Here is a 15,247-nt window from a genome sequence, read left to right on the forward strand (position 1 = left end):
AAACTAGGAACAGCCAGGCCTGAAGAGGGACAAGAGCCATGATACACATGAGAGGCCAAATGCTGGGGTGCTCAGAGCTGCACTCCCGAGCATGGGGAGAGGTGGCAAACTGAAGTCATGTCCCCACTCTGATGCTGGGGGCTTCCAGAAGTCAATCCAGTCCCAGGCAGAGCCTGAGATGCCCAAGAACCACCAAACCCATATTGAGTGAGAGCTCCCAGCCCCTCTTAGGATCTTCCTGTGCTCCACATCCACCTCATCTAACTTCAGTCTCAACAGAGGGAGAGTCAGAACCAGCAGTGCTGCTTTGGTCCCAGAATTTATGGATCACCTTCTAACAGAGGTTGCCCAGAAATGGATGTAAGCAAAATATGATTACATGATTGTTAAGGTTGAAAGTCCTAATCATGTGCAAGCCAAACATCCCCAGAATGGCCCAGAGAAGGTGACTTGTAGACAAGTTTTTTAAATCACTAAGCAGCTGTACCCTCAGATGCACTTGACTCAAGCTGCAGATTCATGTGCCTCCCTCTGTCTCCTTCCCCTCATTTTGTAAAACCAGAATAATAAGGCCAGCCTCACAAGCCTTTAGTAAGGATTTGCATTTACAAAGATCTTAAAGTTATCACTCTGAGTAGGAATGATGGCAATCACTGTCACTGGCAAGTTATTAATGATGGAAGTATTGAGAGGCCTCTAGAAATCTATAGTCTACAAATAGCCAGATCAGAACAATTACAAGCTCATGATTTTGCAATGACTGAGAGCCAGAAGTCATTAATGTCTCCTGCAAATGCTGTCATCTCCTCAGAGAAGTTGGTATTAGCTGTGATTTTTGAAAAATGTGATTCATGAGTTGTAAATGTCTGTTATACATCTGCCAAGAGAGCTTGTGATAACTAATAACTTTTAAAATCTATCATCTAAGATCTTAGGCTTTTTTTTTTCTCCCAAACTAATTTAAATACTTTCTAATGAGGATGACACATCTCTTGACAAGCACTTTCCCTTGAAGACAATCCACTTATCAGCTTACAGCTAAGGCTGAGACTGCCTTTGCTCCACAGCTGTGATGGAACACAGCAGAAACAGCCAAATGTGGCATCAGCTGCCCTGGCCAGCAGCATCCCTCACTGCTGCTAGCAAATACAGGCTGGATTCTAACATCTCTCAGATGTCAGAACACTTTTTTAGGTGTCTACAGGTGGTTCAGCTATTTATCCAAAGGCAGTGCCATTCAGCATGAAACATTCTGGCTTTCTCAGAGACTCCTACATGAATTACATTCCTGACAGCATCAAAACATCCTGCACAAGAGTGGGCCACTCTGCTTGCTCAGTTGCCTCTGGGTGCTTTTCTCAATATCTCTGGGGGAAAAGAAATTTGCTGTGTTTACATGAGGTAGTCAGCCTTTTCCTCTAAATTCCCACATCTTTCAGTCTACTAATTCTAAATATGCACCAAAAATGAAGTGCAGGCAGCACCAGCATTGCTCCAATTCTTTGCATTGGTCAGGAATGTTACATTCCCCAGAAAATTAAAACAATGTCTCACCTTCTCCCAAGTAAGGTACAACAGTACAAGAAAGTTAAAAGACTACAGACGGCTGCAAACCTGAAAAAAACTCCCACAAACTTTGCAGACTGAAATATTTGTTGCTTCAAATAAATCTTCACAAAAGCAAATAAAGGCCTCCCTTTTCAGTTACTTTAGGAGTCTTGTTAATCCAAAATGTAACCAAGCTTATGAGTTCAAGAGTTCTAACACCAGGTTTTATGTAATTGACTTTTAATTATTATTATTAATTAATTTTAACATTCATTGTAGGTTATACCCAGTACTCTTGAGAGGGTACTGAGGACAGACAAAAAGATGAACAAAAAAGCTCTCTCATTTTAAAAACAGCTTCATTAACACCATTAAAGTGCTTCAGCCTACTGCAGATGTCCAGAGAAGATAATATCTGCACAAAGCAATGTGTTAACAAAGCAGTGTTTGTGAAAACAAAGGTTTGCACCATAAAGCTGAGATGATGTTCAGATGGTCAAGGAGAGCATGTACCACCAGAAGACGTACAGCACCTTCAGCCAGCTCAGAGAAAAGCTTCTTGAGGGTAATAAGCCAACTTTGAAGAGGACATGAGGTACTGAATGCTTTTAGCATGAATTGATGTGTGTACTGTGCAGTATCCCTTTAGGGCATAGCCTGTTTTTAAATCCAGATGATTCCAGTAATTGGCAGACTTAAATACGTTACCATCAAAGTATTCAGAGAGTTTCTAAAAGCTAAAAAACATTATGTGGCAACTTTACAAATGCCCTCAGGAGATGTAATGGATGCTATCTGCAGAGGGGCAAGAGACCCATGCACATCACCAGGCTGACTGTTGAGCCCCACACTGTTGTTGAGCTCATTGCTGCAACACAGCTGCTGCCTGCAAGTTGCTTTATTCTGTCAGGCAGCACAAAGAGCTGCTGCAAGGAATGGCACGAGAAACCATGCACAGACACTCAGAAAACTCATACTGGCACAGGGGAGAACTGGGAGAGGGGATGAGGAGGGATGGAAGGACAGGGGAGGAGCCATGGGTATGTGGAACAAAGCCACTTTTAAAATAAAAACCTCACACGCTTCGAAACACATCAAATCTGTCTTCTGAAACTCCGGAGGTGCAGATGCATTCCTGATCAGAGTAAATCAAGGAGAATCACCCCCTTACAGCAGCCACAAAGACTTTTCTAACCAATGGTGAGAATTCTACATACTTTTATGGGCTCTTTCCCTGTGCAGGGGAATAAAAGAGAGTTCAGCTTATAAAAGAATGATTTCTCTGTGCCAGCTCATGTATGCTCTAAATCTGTGCATGGTGCGATACACAGGTATCACCCCACATGGGTGTTCATACCATTGCATATCTTTGGCATTTTTTTCTCACTTGTGCAGGTAAGACTTGCACTCCTAGCAATGAGCTGTGCAGCTGATAATCATAATTAAATCAGAGTGCCTGGTGACCTGATCAGACTGCAGAGCTGGCCTCTGGATTTACAGGAGTGATGCCAATAACCGCTTTCCACAGCAGAGCCAAGTCTTTACAGTGCTGTTTGCAGAGGCTGGCAATGTCAGCACTGGCCAACCATAATCACAGGGTCTTGAACTTAAGTCCTGAGAAGTAAATATAAAAATAAAGGGTTCTCAAATATTTGGCATTCTAAATCTGCTTGTAGACTCTCTGCAGACATCTGTTAAGGCGAAGCATCTGCCTTGAGGAGCTCACTCCAGACTGGACACAGAGAGCTGCACAGGGATTAGGGAAAGTGCAACGAAAGGGATTGTTTGCACTTTTTCAGCCCGCACTTTGCATCTGTTAATAATTGAAGATCTTAAACAACTCTTAGTATTTATTTTAAAAGCACTTCAGTTTACCTTTAAAAAAATCCTCTTGGCTCTGTTCTGTTGGCTGACACTGATTCCATAAATGTTTCAGCAAGCAAAACATGTTAATGCCATTCCCTGGGCTCGCAGAATTTAGCATTTATTTACACTGATAAAACGTTTTAAATATTTATTACATGGGAAAACCATTGCTTTTTATACCAGGTCAAGTCCTTTTTAGCTCTGCATTAACCCAAAAGTTTAGAATACAGCTGGGAAGAAGAGAGACTATGGAAGAACGAAGGAAAAACTCTTATACCAAGTAACACTGATCTTTCTCAAAGCTATGGGAAATGCACTTTTAGGGCTGCTGCAGGTGTTTTAGAGCTATTATATGATGCTGTGTTTTTCTCTCACGAAGATGATGAGAGGGGCTGGTTGCTGTCTCATCGATTCAGGCAGTTATTGAAGAATGTGCTTTATCTTTGAGCAAGTGAATGTCTGCACCTAAAGCAATGGGATTACCTACTTATCCCCTTGTGTACTTACAAGCTCTTTTGGATTTCAACCAATGTTTAGCAAGATGGCATAAGAAAAAGACCCAGCTGCTGAAATGCACTTGGCATTGTTGCATTGTGAAACATCCAAGGAAATGAATGGTAGGTTTGCTAATAAAGAATTCCTCTCAAGAAAGACATGCCTATAAAAAGTAAGACAATTCTTAGAAACACCTAACTTGCCTTTTTTTTTCTCAAGACTGTGAACTTTGAGACCTGAAAACTCTTCTTTCTGAGACTGATTCTGCCAGTTTTTTTCTCAAAAAGATAATATCTCTTCTTTGTTGCACAGTGTCCATAAACTCCCAATTAATTAGGGCATGAGTGTTGATTACCTCACATTTCCTGCCCTTTTCCCCTTAGGTTTCCTGTCCTTTTGTACCCTTCACATTTCCTGCTCTTTTCTCCTCTCCTTTTTCACCTCACATTCCTGCCAATTTTTCTCTCTTTCTTCCCTTTCCCACTCTATTTAAATACTTCAAATATTGGAAAAGGAAGATTTCCTCAGGATTTAAACCCTTAAAACCAAGGGAAAACAGAGATTCCCTTGCAATTTAACCCTTAAGATGATGAAAATAAGAGATTTTCCCTCAACTCAAATCTGTAAAATGGCATCAAAAGGGTTATCCCCTTCCATTTAAACTAGAAAACAACAATTCCCCTTCAAGTAATACCTTTAAATCATGGGAAAGGTTGGTTTTCTTTCAACTGATACCCTTAAAATCATAGGTGAAGGGGGATCCCCTGCAATTTAAACACAGATAATAATGGAAAATGAAATTTCCCTTCAAATCACTTTTCCCTCAAACTGGGGTCCCTGGGGCACACTAGGGAGGGACTGGGGGGCACTGGGCAGGGGTTTAGAGGCACTGGGATGGGATTGGGAAGGAGAAAGCAAGAAGAGAAAGAAAAAGGATCTTCCCTGCACCCCCACCTGCTCAGGTGTGCTGCTCCCCTCTCCTGCACTGCCCTGGGGCGCAGGGATTGTCCCTCTGCACACCTGAGCAATGCCCCAGGAGCGCCCAGGTGTTCCCCCTGCACTGCACATGCTGTCACTGCTGTCCTTTGGGAGATTCCCAGAGATCACCCCCTCCAGCAGGTACAGGAACGCCCTGAAAGCAGCCCTGAGCAGGGCCAGCCCCTCCTCATCCTCACTGACCACACCTGGGACTGCCCCGACCCTTTTCATCCTCACTGACCACATCTGGGACTGTCCTGACCCTCCTCATCCTCACTGACCACATCTGGGACTGCCCCGACCCTTTTCATCCTCACTGACCACATCTGGGACTGTCCTGACCCTCCTCATCCTCACTGACCACATCTGGGGCTGCCCCAATCCTCCTCATCCTCACTGACCACACCTGGGGCTGTGATTTCTTAACTTCCCGAAGGCTTTTTAGATCTCATCCTGGCCACTAACATTACAATTTGTTTTATTTGCAAGGACACTCAGTGATCAGGAGCCCTGCTCTCGAAGCAGTCAATGCACTTTTTGGAGCTATTTGGACATTAAGAGTGCCATGGCACCTATCAGGAGCTAGCAGCTTTCGTCCAAGGGCAGTGTGTTTGGACACTCAAACACTGCTCCTTTCCCTTCCCTAGTTTGAGTTTCCCTTCATCTGAGCCCATTTTCTGGGCTCAGCCTTCTGCCTGCTGCCTGCTTTGGAAGGGCCATGTCATGACTGAGTTCTGCAGGCAAAACTTAAAACATTCTTAGGACATTGGTCTCAGGACTAACATTCAGGCCTTGCCAAGCTGAGCCCTCTCACAATTTTCATGTGTCTTCAATTTTGGATCAAGTATGTTTTGCTGGACAGGGCAGTTTTCTGTTCCCATCATATTAGTAGTTCAGTTTCCTCTGAGTACTCTTCCTGAGTCTACTCTTCCATTGGTTTTTCAGGGATCTATTTTGCCCACACCACAGGGTGCCTGAACCAGGGCTCTGAGCAGGCACGGTCTCATATAAATGACCTCCTAGAAGTGAGCAGGAATGAAAGGGAAAGGAGATGACCATCCTTCCTCTGCTTTCCTATTTAAAAAAAAAATATTAAAAAAAAATTCATACTTAAGGCAGTGCCAGGGGTGTGGGAAGCAATTCTTTTTCTGCTAATACAGTTCAGAAGCAAACCACTACTTTGGTGCAAGCAAGGAGGAAGCAGGGGAGGATTTGTGACTCAGCACAGGGCCTGAGTCAGATCACTTCTGGGAACCACTCTGAAGTGGTGGAGCTGATGCACCATCCCCAGCCACGAGCAAGGTCTACCCACAAATCACATTTATTTCTGACAATCCACTGAGAGACTGCCACTACAGTTCTATTTCCAAAGCACAAGCAATATAACCAGTAATATTCCCCAAAGTGGATGTTTATCACTTAATAAATGTAGACATTGGCTAAGAAAATTGAAAAATATTAAATATTCATAAATATGAAAGGTTTTATAGCAATTTCAAAGGAAGCCTGGAAAACAACAGACAGTTTTAGCACAAAAAGATCCACAGTCATGGCAAGATATCTTAGATAAGTACATCTACAATGATTTGTGAGAAAAAATATTGAGGACTTTCTTCACCAGTGTTGCAAAGGGAAATCATATCATACAGTTCATTTAAGGACAGATGTACAATAGCAGTTTGGGGAGCTAGTCTTTTTCTGTCTTGCTGGATTCTCAAAATATTAGTGGCAGATTGCTAGATAAAGTAAATTCTGTGGGTGTAGCCCAGCATTCTTGGGGCTGCAGATGTAATTTATTTTTCAAGAATAATAGGGAAGGTCTTGGAATAGTAAGGAAAGACAAAAAACAGGACAGAAAACTAGTTGATGTAAAAAGAAATAGGAAAGAAAATTTTCAAGCTGCAGGGAGACTACTTTTGAGTAGGCAATGCCTTTTAAACATATACAAGCACTCAATTCAAAACCATGTGCTGTAAAAAATAGAGAAAAAAAGTTTTAGCATCTGCTCATGATGTTCTCATTCCTGCATTTTCAAACCATGTCTTCATTGACTTCTCAAACCCAAATAGTTACACACAAGGGGATTTGTGCAAATGGGCATGTGGATGTGAGCACAATTGCTTTATGTTCGCCAGGTCTTGCAATGCCACCCTTGCCTCATCCTTTGAGGCGAGAAAGGATCAGCAGAACAAAACCAAAAGCCACAACAAAACCTCAGCTCTTCTTTCTGGATCCTCTTCTCCTGGGAAGAAGTTCAGCTACAGCATCCTCTGCCTGCCAGAGTGACCTGAGGCAAACAATGCAGCTTCTCCTGAGCATGGTGGCCACACCACTCCAGCTTGAGGAGGATGCTTGGATAAATGCACACATGGCTCCTGGATTCTGCTGGAAGAGACCTCTAGTACCACTCACAGAAACATCCCTCTCTCCTCCTGGGGGGCTTTAACGTTTTTTAGTAGCCTTTTGTTTGAAGTATGTAAGTGTCCACTTATAAAGTTGCTTGATGACCAAAAAGATTTTCTTCATCTGTCCATTTCCAACATAAGACATAGCTCCTGCAAGTTCAGCCTCACTCTCTAACCATTTGATTTTAGCTCAGTTCAGCTGAGGATGAGATCCAGACAAGATCTTCAGACTTTAAATGTAAAAAAAACCAAAACCAAAAATGGTGTGGTGTCCCTCCCATGCGGCTACCTGAATATAGAGGAAGAGCATGGAGAGAAAAGCAGCAACAGAGTGCCTACAGAAAATTCCACATTACAGAAAAAAGGCCATCTTGAGCAAAACCAAAACAAAGTTCAGTGAGCAAACTCCAAAGCTGATTTGAACAAAGACCACAGTGTGCTGCCAAGTAGTCTTACACAGAGTGGGGAGGTTGAGGTCAAATACTCTCTGCCAGACAGAGACTTCTAAAGATGGATTAAAGTTAAGGCAGGTAAAGGCCTTCAGGAGCCCTGGCAGTTCCTAGGCCAGCAAGGATCACTGTCACTATTTCCCAGGAAACAGCTTTGATTTTCTGCTTACAGGATGATCATGGACTGAGAAAAGCATTCATGGGGTCACTTTAAAGGTTTCATCTGTTCTTATCCACTGTGAAGGATCACAGATCAGAAGAATTTTTCTCGGCTCCTCTTCCTACAGAGCTATCCAAACCCAAAGACAGTCTGGCCAGGACTGCCCCAGTTCTCAGTGAAATGACCCATCATATTTCTATTTTTTAAAAATTTCTTCATATGCAAGAACAGCTGTGATAGGGAACAATATTTATGGGGGAAAATGTTGGTCTAGTCCCATGCCACTGGATTCAGTCAGAAAACTTGGGTAGGAACATGTCAACATGATGTACTGTCTTCAGTCTGGTCAGGTGAACATAAAGAACAAAACCCAAACCAAGAGTTAAACAACCTCTGAACTGAGATAATGATGGAAAAGCCTTGTTTCAGGATGTCAGGTGCTGTTGTATACAGCTCTGAAAAATGTCCTAACACATGTCCTAAGGAAATAGTTTCGCAAAAAAGGAACTTTGAAAACCTGGAGCACTAAAGCTTCATGGTAGCAGAAATGGGCTCAAAGCAATTGGGTCTCAATGATTTGAGTGAAAGATAAATGACATTTGGGTTACAAACACCTTTATAAAATTGCTAACATGTTTTACAGTTTATTGACAAAATTCCTCAGGTAAATGGACATTAGCCTCCTCTCTCTATTATAAATAATAAAGAGTATTTTATTTGTTTGATGTCCTTCTCCAGATGTTCTACCTCATCACTTGTGAACAGGCTTAGAAAAGGCAAATCTTAAAAGTTAACAAATGTTAACAGGGATTCAGTATATGTAGAAGTCCAGCCAGGGATGATAAGATTACTGGGTTTTAGTACGTGGAGGAAAATATATTGATGAAAGAAATCGATTTTCTTGCAGGTTAAATGCTCCAGCAAACAACAAGTGGCTTACTAAGCTTACTTACAAGTGGCTTTACTTTTGTTGCACAAAGTTTGAACTTCTCATGACAGAAGGATTACAACAAAATATTGGATAAAATCTAGAACTTTGTCTTTAGATGACTGTGAAGAAGTACAGCACTGTATGTGACAAATAATAGGTTGTATAGCCCTGGAGAGGAAAATTGGACCCAAGCTCTCAAGGTGGGATAGTGCTTAACGAGCACAGATGGGACTGAGCTCTGGAGAGACACAGTGTGGCATTTTCAAATCACTGTCATGGAGGGTTTCTAGGAGAATTTTGAGAATCTAACACTAGAAATCTACCTGATCAGGTAACTAAAGAGCTGATGCAAGCCCCACAATGTGTGATCATTGCTGGGTTACTGTCTTGATGCACATGTGGGATATGTTTTCTCTTCCTAAACAACTGAAAAAAAAGACATAGCCAGATAAATCTGAGCAACTCTGACTCTTAGTTTTAAGAACAAAGAGCAGATTTAGAGACTTATCAACTCAGTGGTTAATCAGTCCCCTCTCAGAATACCTAAAATTCCAGCTTTCTTTCTTCTTCCACATTAGTGAAACCATTGCGTTTGATTTTTATAAACCTGATTAGACTTAAAGCTCTTCTTGCACACATCAGATAATAAAATGCTTTGGGGGGGAAAAAAAAGCTTTCTGACATAATAAGCAAAATGTCCTTTAGCTCACTAGGCAGCCCCAGTATGTTTGGACAGAAAAATTAATGGTTGCCATTTTCACAAAGTTATATTTTTCAGAAGAAAGAATGGTTTTTTATTGGTATTTGCTTTCTTTGCAACTCTCTTTACAACTTGCACAGTTCAAAGGTTTTTTGTACAGATTGTGTGTTGCTAGAATGCACTGGAATTAAACATTTATTTTTTTTAAATTTCCTTTTACATATAATAAGCTGTCAAGGGGGAATCATAAGGCTCTCCTGCTGCAATCTGATCAGCTAAATAAAATTTTTAACAGATACAAAAATCTACAAATATAAATCTGAGAGTAATCTGACTTCATCCAAAGTAAATTTTTAAAGTGAAAAAATCTCAGAGCTGGAATAGGAAAAGCAAAAGGTGGGCTAAAGCCTTGAGTTTAGATTTTCACCTATATTGTGAGGGAAGGGTAAGACTCAGTCCTAAATTCTTTCATTGGGTGCTGTTCATCTTAAAAACCAAAACTGTTAGATTTAGAACAGGCCTTTGTAAAGCCTGTGTTTATTCATTACCTGGATGTATTGATTTGACTTCTGATCAAAACATCAAACCTGATTAAAAGGAACTTTATCCTTTGGTAATTTTCAGTACAAATAAAAGCCAATATAGAGCAACAACCTTCAAGAAAACACCAACTGTAGAAAAGACCTGAACAACTTATTGCATGGAAAAAAAACCCCCCAACTAATCACCAAACCCAACAACCAATGCAAAAAAAGGAGAGAAATGTCAGACAGGCTGCTAGCTTAATGTGTGAGCAATAATAGAAAATAACCACCCCCAGCAGATTATACTTCTAAGATGTACAGCATTTGATATGCCCCAGTTCTCACACCACTGCCTTAGCCCTCTGCAAGGAGCGTGTGTGGTTGAAAGATGAGATGCTTGAAGAAAGTTTAGAGAGGATGTTTTGTAATCCTGTAAAGAAATTGAATTTCTATAGCCATTTCCACTGCTAAAGAAAACAACATTTAGTAAGGCCTATGGAAAGAAGTGACAAAAATAGAATTTTTATAATTTCTTCTATTTCTTTTATCCCGTGAGCTACATTCTGTCAAAAATGCTTCTGATGTAAAACTGTTGAGCAGCTTTAGCAGTACAGAAATTGAAAAAAAGATTCTTTACAGAGTGTTAGCAGATGTTTTCTGAATTGTGATTGATGTGGCAGGGCAAACCAGCAGAAGATAATCGAAAACTGAAAAAATAAAAGGCATAGCTACTCAACTCATAAAAAATAGTTGCAACAAAGGGCAAAACACATATGGGGTAAGTTATTGTTATATGTGTTAAACAGGAATTGGATTTGCTTCTGGAAAAAAGGGAGATTAAGAAAGATGTCTGATCTCCTTCCCTTTTCCTTGGCACAAGGAAAACTTAGATAAAAAGTTAAAAGACTGGGCAGGTTAGGTGGGCTCTCATTTCCATACTTCCCCGTGATCAGAATGGCAAATTTGTTCCATCAGTGAACATCTTAAGCATTGAAAAGTTTATTAGTTGTTCATACCAGCCAACATGCCTGTGCTCTCATCTAGGACAACAATAGCAAGCAGACACAATGAAGAAGACAATATCTAATTTCAGAGAAATCTACATTAAAGAGAAGAGGGAGGTTCTCCTATACATTTATGTACACATTGAAACTTTAAAATATTATTTCCTCATCTTTGCCTGTACTTAATTCATGATTTGGTGGGGTTTTTGTTGGGTTTTTTTCCCTACTATAGCACTTGAACAAGATGCAATATTATTATAAATTCAGACTATCACTGAAAAAAAATTATTGGCAGGCTTAAAATGTATTCACTGGTCGAGAGTACTATCTGACTGTTCTGCTGCTCTGTGCTTTGCTGATATTTTAATAATGCTCTGTGAAAATCACAACAAGGACCACAGGCATCCAACAAGGCTTTTTGAAGGCTTGGACAGACAGAGTCATGGAACATCCATATACCATCTTGTGTCCTGAGCAAAACCTATGAACTCTCCTGTGTCCCACTTTTGAGTTGACTGCTACCCAGTGTGTGTGCCAGTCACATCCTTGGGACAGGATGAGAAAGAGAAAGCTAAAAAGTCCCACTAGGGCAGCAAAACATTAATAGACACACAGTTACTCCAGAGAAAATTAACAAAGGACATAAAATCATTGCTTACAAGATCTTAAATTAATAAGCAATGCAAAATTCAGCCAACTGCAATCAAAGTATGCAGTGACATTTGTTGTAAGCTTGGGATGACACCAGATTCAGCAGAGGTGTCATCTGGGAGAGAACATAAGAAACATCCAAAGCAGATCATGCTCTTCCTACTTTGATGTGCAACAGCCAAATCTTCCCTCCCCTGCATGGTGAGAGCAGCAGCCAGAAATGACAACTGAGCAACTGGGAACCCAACGTGTTCCTGTTTGTACCAGTTAGCTACAACCTGTACAGATACAATGCAAACTGTTCTGAGGAGACAGCAGATGGCATTCTTAGATTTTTAGATGCTTCAGGACAAGCATCTTGGTGGCATGGCCTCCCTTTCAGACCTGTGCCCTACATCCAATCTGAATAACTTTAGGCATTGCTTGAAGAATGCAAAAAAGGTACTAGAAATGTCTGATCCATCCAGAGCCCTTCTGGAAATTCTCTTACTAAGCCAAGAGAGATTTTTTACTATCTCCCTGTCTGTTCTTTGATGTCAGCGTGCAGTTTGTTTTCTTCATTTGGAAGGGACTGCCTACACCCTGATGTGGTCCCATATTATGATATTGGGATTTTTTCTGTTGTGAAGACATGCTGAATAATCATGCCAGCATGCACAGTAACTCGTGGGATAAAGGCTGAGGCAGTTATTGGGTAGATTTGTAGTCAGTGTTATTTTTAAAAGAGCTGCATAGACAAGATCAAATAAATATTTCCCTGTTTTCATTGGCATTCCTTAAATATGAGAGAAATCTTTATGAAAGCAACAATGTGCCCCTATGAGTAATCATCCTTAGCAAGATGAACCCCTCTTTGCTACTGCTACACAGATTTAGCTTCTTTTGCCATAAATTACATAATTTTGCAGGCTGTACCTCTCAGGGAAGCAGGCTTTGATTCCTGGTTGTGTAATCCCTACTCACAGGGATGATCCTTACCTAAGGGACATGCTAGGCTGGAATCAAATTACTCCCTTGAGTAACAGTGACCTAAGTAAATAAAGGACTTGCAAGCATGTGTAGAGCTTGCAGTTAACCACGAAGAAACAAGCCTAATGAGGACATTTAGTTCGGACTGTTCTATCCTTTCTAATCCACTCCCTCCCCATTTGTAATGAAGCAAAACAAATTGGTCACTTGAGATTAAAAACAGCGAGGCAAGGACATGGGAAAGGTGGTGCAACTTGTCCTCTCACAGTGCTGTATGTGCTGGAGAGGTGGCACAGAGGGTTAAGAAGTCTTGTTCAAGAATGAAGGAGAACTTCAGGGATCTGCCTGAGAGCACGTTTGCTACAGCTTCTGGACCTCAAGAGAAAAGGAAGTTTTTTTGGCAAAAACTGACATTAAATAATGTAACAACATCAAAATTTAAGGCAGAACTAATATTTGGAAGCCAAATTTTGCCTAAATGTATATGAAGTGATTCCCTGTGCTGTCAAGGACCTTTATCTTGTAGGTTTGGGGGCAGTAAACTGCTAAGTAAGGATCCTAATAAGGATTTCCTCCTTATATATCTTACTGTATTCCTTAGCTCCTACACACAGACACTTGGGGAGCTCTGATCAGGCCACTTCTCCTATCTCCTCCCACTGAAGGCAAGCCACAATCCCGCCCTGGCATGTGGGTCATAGCATAACCTCAGGAGGGCAGATTTAAGTTCCTTACTTCACCAGTGACAGCGAATAAATGCAAATCACATGCAAGACACACCTGTCTTTTCCTAGAACTGTAGGAAAACTAATTTCCTAGAAGCATATAAGTTTCAAAAGTCTATTCCAAAAGCATATAGATTTTAAAAATCTATTTTAAAAGTGGAATTCCTTACACCAGTTAGCATTTCCTTAAGACTTAATACCTGCTATTCAACATGTAGAAACACTCAATGGCTCAATATTTCTTTGCCATATTCCAAAACCACATTGTTATCAAAAGAAATGCCATTTTGGATTCCTTGAATTCTCTGTGTTTGTTACCTCAATTACATTATTTCCTCAACTCTATGTCATAGTGTTAATTTTCTCTCACAGAACAGAAAATAATGAGAAATTACAGTTGAAAAGTTTGATCGGGCACTGAAAAAAAAATCCCAAATGCAAACCAGATAATTGCATTGGACGTGCTTTGTTTCAACAGCTGCAAAATGGAATAATTGCAATGGGTTGAGCTGTTCTGTCTCAGTGGCTGGGAAGGAGGAGGGCAATGCCAGGCCATACAGTCAAGAGCCTGGACTAGGGTGAATGTCACCACTGCACATTGAGATACAGAGAGAGACAGAGCTGACAACATCTAGGGTTGCTCTAGGTCCTGTTGTCACCCTCCAGCAAAGTGGCTTGGCAAACCCCAGTTTGGCAAACCCCAGTTGTAATCATGCTGCAGATGAGAATAGTGTGTTTTCCCTGGGAAAGAACATTTGAGGGTGGTTAAACATCACCATTTTCATCTCCCTGCTTTACATAGACCAGGCAGAATGGAAGGTTCCAGAAGCAGGGTACCTGGAGCAGGAGCTGGGCTCTCTACATAGTGTTTGATCCTTCCTAACTGGCCCAGCCTTCTACACACATCAAGCAAAGAGGCTCTGAAGACATTTTAACTACAAACAAGTTCAATTTGGCTTCTAGAATTATTCAGGTGTACAAGGATTATGCAAGATAGAAAATGTTGAACTTGCTCCCCCCCAGTTAAGTACACTCCCTCTAAATCAGGTGTAGTGGAAGACAAAGTCTCTGCTATAGTATCAGTTTCTAGCTCACAGCATTAAGGGCTCTTCTTATGGGCAACAAACATCAAATCATTCAATAGCAAATTCCAAGTGCTAGAATCAAAATGAGATAGAGCAGTTGCTTAGTCTTACAATAGAAAGATGACTATGGTGGTCCTGACATGTCTCTTCTGTCTTAAATTCTGTAAGTTACTCTGTATTTTGCTACAAATGTCCCCCCATATTTTTCTTTCAGGAGGAGGTGTTGCTGAATTATGAACTCATACAGACAGAATTCCCCAGTGATTTCAAATTATTAGATTAGAATACATCCCTTGAAAAGGGGGAGAAAAAATACTGCCAGTCTTAGTGTTAGGAACAGTCACTATTGGAAAATACAGACTATAACCACAATATCTTGTAAGCATTTGAAAGCTTTTGCTCTTACTTCTCCACAAAAACCTGATTGTGATTTAGCACACACAATATATTTAGGTAGTCCTACACACAAAAGCACCTAGACAGGAAAACATCCAGTCCTATCACACCTGTGATTTCCTTGCTTCACCTACATGCAGTAATACAGTAAATTAACAATAAAGACAACTGGGTGACCTTGCCAATCCAGGGTCTCTCAAATGAGCAAAACCTTTCCTCATGCACTCCTCTCCCCATAGAGCCCTCAGGGTGTATTTTACTTCTCATCTTCATTGCTGTACATGGTGAATGTGGCATTATAGACCTGGATGGCTCAGATCTATCAGGACATTGCAAGGAAAGGCAGAATACTTTCCTACCT

General features: G+C 40.9%; 1 protein-coding gene across 1 annotated transcript in view; it reads right to left on the reverse strand.

Moving 5' to 3' along the window:
- The window catches only part of CACNA1C (calcium voltage-gated channel subunit alpha1 C), a 458,666-nt gene that overhangs the window by 168,990 nt on the left and 274,429 nt on the right, over nucleotides 1-15,247 (reverse strand). The window lies entirely within an intron of this gene.

Source organism: Camarhynchus parvulus, chromosome 1A, assembly GCF_901933205.1.
Source record: "Camarhynchus parvulus chromosome 1A, STF_HiC, whole genome shotgun sequence".
Taxonomy (NCBI): domain Eukaryota; kingdom Metazoa; phylum Chordata; class Aves; order Passeriformes; family Thraupidae; genus Camarhynchus; species Camarhynchus parvulus.